The following is a 3,927-nucleotide window of genomic DNA, read 5'->3' as shown; positions in this document are numbered from 1 at the left end:
TATGCTGAGTGAAATATCCCAGTCACAAAAGGACAAATATTACATGATGCCACTGTTGTAGAATGGGACTGTCCTTGGGGTTGGGGGAGACTGAGAAAGATGGGATAAATTATGTATACTGCACTGAAACAGACAAGAGAAAGAACTGTTTAAAAGGGATATATGATTAGGCATTTTTGTCATGACGGGTGTCCAGAATGAAGACTGCATAGTGGAGTGGACTTGGAAGGAGGGATTGTATAACAATGAAAGAATTTTTCTTCTACTTTTCAAAGAGAAGAGTGTACCTGGGGCGGGGGAGGTTGGCAGGGAGAAAAGTGCAACAATGAATGAATGGAAATCCACTCTCTGTAAACTTTCATTAAAATCGATAATAATGTTGTTGTTGTTATGTGCCGTCGAGTCACTTGCGACTCATAGCGACCCTATGTAAAACAGCCCTACACTCTGCTCTGTCCTGTGCCCATCTCACTGTCTCCGACACATCCATCCTGATTACCCTAGTCATCGAATCAATCCACCTCCTAGAGGGCCTTCCCCTCCTGCGCCTACCCTCCACCCTCCCAAGCATGATGTCCTTCTCCAAGGACTGGCCTCTCCTTACAACATGCCCAAAATATGTCAGACCAAGCCCCAGAATCCTTGCCTCCAAGGAGTAGCCTGGTTTAACCCTCTCTAGGATGAATCTGTTTGTTTTCTTGGCAGTCCATGGTACATTCAATACGCTTCTCCAGCACCACATCTCAAAGGCGTCAATTCTCCTTCTGTCCTCCCTAGTCATTGTCCAGCTCTCTGATGCATAACAATTGATTGCAAAGACTATGGCCTGTATCAGGCAAACCTTCGTCTCCAAAGAGACACCGTTGCTTTTGGGTACGTTAGAGAGGTCCCTAACAGCAGACTTACCCATCGCAATACGTTTTTTGATTTCTTGGCTGCTGGTGCCAAGAGTGTTGGCTGTGGAGCCGAGCAAACTGAAGCTGTGAACAATCTCAATCTCTTCACCATCCGTTAGAAATAGAAATATCATTAGACCCACCAATTCCACTACTGGGAATATACAATAAAGAAACCAGAACCACAACTCAAACAGATGTATGTACACATATATTTACTGCCATTATTCACAAAAGTAAAGAGACTGAAGCAACCCAAGAGTCCATCAACAAAGTAATGGACAGAAAGACAATGGCACCCTCACACAATGGAATACACTGGAAGAAAAAAGAAAAAGAAAGAACTCATAAAACATACAATATAAGTAAGGCTACAGACATTATATTATGATGTGTGAAATACCTCAGTAAAAAAAAAAAGAGCAAAAAAGTTATTCTAAAATAAAATAGGCATAGGGGTTTTGGAGAATAGGAAAAGAATGGATAGATAATGAATACTGCACTAGAAAAGATGAGTGGAGTAACTGTCTGAAAGAAATATATGATTAGGTATTACATGTATGAACAACCAGGAACAAAAACTGGATAAATTGTGTATACTGCACTGAAACAGATGAGGGAGTGAATAATTTAAAAGCGATGTATGATAGGGTATTATGGTTATCACAAGAGTGCACAATAAGGTTGCACAGTGGAATGTACTTCGGGTGGTGGGAGGGGTGCAGGGGGGATTGTGTACCAGGGAAGGAGTGTTTCTTTTACTTTTGAAAGAGAGGAGCGAACCGGGGGGGGGGGGGGGGGGAAGAAGTGCAGCAATGAATGAATGGAAATCCAAAATCTCTGTAAATGCTCATTAAAATTATTTTTTTTTAAATTAAAAAAAAAGGGGCATTGCAAAGTGGACTGAGTGAAGAAAGAGGCAGGGAGGGAGGAAATTGTGTAGCAATGAATGAATGAAAACCTACCTTTTCTGTAAACTTTCTTTAAAATTAAAAAAAAATTAAACAAAAAAAAAGGTAAGTTTTAAAACAACGAGAGAAGACATTAAAACTAAGAATTATGATGAGACCAAATAGAATTAAAATAGAATAGAATGTAAAAAAGAAACAGGAGGGCAAAAATTGACTATGATCTAAAAATATTTCCAACTACAAAAGAAGAAAAAACCTGGTAATAATTGCCATAACTATTGTTTTTATAAATTAACCAAAGGTGTGCAATTTGGCAAAACTACTCATGAAGAACAAGTTGGATGTTTGTAGTGTTTTACCTTGCCAATTTGTACTCTCCACCCATTCTCAAAGATCATGGTAGTTTTAAGACCCAGAAGCCCAGTCAGGCAAAACAGGGTTAGATGATCCTCAAATCTTTCTCAGAGGACTGTTGTTAATTTACATGTCTATGGTTCACGCAAAAAGCCTCATTGGTCTTATTTGGACATAAATACATTTAAGCTTGAGGCAACTATAGAATGAACTCTACAATCATATGAAGTAACGGGATTAAAACAGGGTAGATTAAGAGGTGGCTCCAAAAGAGTGAAAGGAAGAAACAAAGTGATAAGATGGAGAGAAAGATGTCCAGAGCAAAAGCCATCCATCCACATGTACACCCTCCAGGCTGTGTAGATTCTCGGAAAGATCTGAGAACACCCTATGCTCCAAACTCAGGGGAACTGGGAAGCACAAGCATGGAAGTCCAGGTTGGAGTTGTAAACTGCTTACTGAGGTATGCTCCAAAACAAAACCTTGGCAATGACAGGAAGATCTGAAGAATCTTCTGTGGACTGCCGTGTTTAATCTTTTTTGTTTGTTTAGTTTTGTGTTTGATTTATATAAGACGTTCAGGCCTTGATTGCATATTTCTCCAGTGGGTACAGGCACTCCTTTCGCTGCTGCTTCTTGGTCTTCAGGTTCTCCTCAGGCTTGTTGATCTTTCGCATGGCACGTGTTTTCTTGGGTTTCAGATACAGGGTTTGTACTTCTTGCCCTTACAGCAATTTCTGAGATTTTCCTTCTGAGTCTGGTTAAGAACAGTGAGAACATGGACAATGGATTTTCTAACAACTCAGATTTAGGAGAGCTTAGCAGCTCACATCGCCTGTCACCATGGCGATGCACAGCTGGGAAAGCTCCACTTTCAGATAGTCCAGCTGTTTCAACAGATCCTCCTTCTTGCCACAAAGGTCCCGAGCCTTGATTTTGGCCATGGCTGAGTGATAGAACCCAGCTGCTGGCTGATCCAAGCCCAAGAGGCTGTGTTAGGTGACACTGAGTCAAGTACTACTCATAGTGACTCTATGAACAACTGATGTGAACCTTGTCCTATTCTGTGCCTTCCTCACATTTTCTGACACACTCAAGCCCACGGCCAAAGTCACTATGTTGAGGGTCTTCCTCTCTTTCGCTGTCCATGTCTAAGAAATAACCTCTCTTAGCAACATATCCAAAATCTGCGAGATAAGGTTTAATCTTAGTGGATCTAAATTCCATGAGAGGTGATACTGGTATTGTAGGAAATGTACAATGCTGTGATGCTAGCTAAATGTTCGATCACCAGTTTTAAGTACCAGCAGAGTCACCCATGATGAAGACACTTCAGCAGAACTTCCACACAAAGACCGTAGGAAAAGGTGGATCTAGAGACACACCTCTTAACAAAAGTGGCCACTGGAAAATAAGGACCAGCAGCGGACTGTTAAGTGACATACTGCGGAAGACTGGCCCTCAGGTTGGCAGACCCTTAAAACTGATAAGCGCTGCTGCTTATTCAAAGTAAAGGCAAGGATGCAGTAAAGCTTTACAAACTTTCATTTGCTGGTGTGGAATGGATTAAGTATGAATATAAGAAAACTAGTTGTTTGGAGTTGACAGCATACCAATTGATTTATTTCAACAAACAGATGCTGCCCTGGATGTGTCACTAAGTTGTGCCAGGAAATCTGGAGGACAGCCAGCTGGCCGACTGACTGGAAGAGATCGATATTTGTTCCCATTCCAAAGAAAGGTGACCCAACAGAGTGTGGAAATTA

At 41.2% G+C, this 3,927-nt stretch overlaps 1 protein-coding gene and 1 pseudogene across 1 annotated transcript in view; both read right to left on the bottom strand.

Annotated features, from left to right (window-relative positions):
* The window catches only part of LOC102852103 (histone deacetylase complex subunit SAP130-like), a 138,434-nt gene that overhangs the window by 31,377 nt on the left and 103,130 nt on the right, over positions 1-3,927 (bottom strand). The gene's annotated exons all lie outside the window — the stretch shown is intronic.
* On the bottom strand, positions 2,740-3,105 carry LOC102851694 (annotated as a pseudogene).

This window comes from Elephantulus edwardii, unplaced genomic scaffold (genome assembly GCF_000299155.1).
Source record: "Elephantulus edwardii isolate Elephantulus edwardi_28Jun2011 unplaced genomic scaffold, EleEdw1.0 scaffold00512, whole genome shotgun sequence".
Taxonomy (NCBI): domain Eukaryota; kingdom Metazoa; phylum Chordata; class Mammalia; order Macroscelidea; family Macroscelididae; genus Elephantulus; species Elephantulus edwardii.
This window is presented reverse-complemented; position numbering and strand designations above follow the sequence as displayed.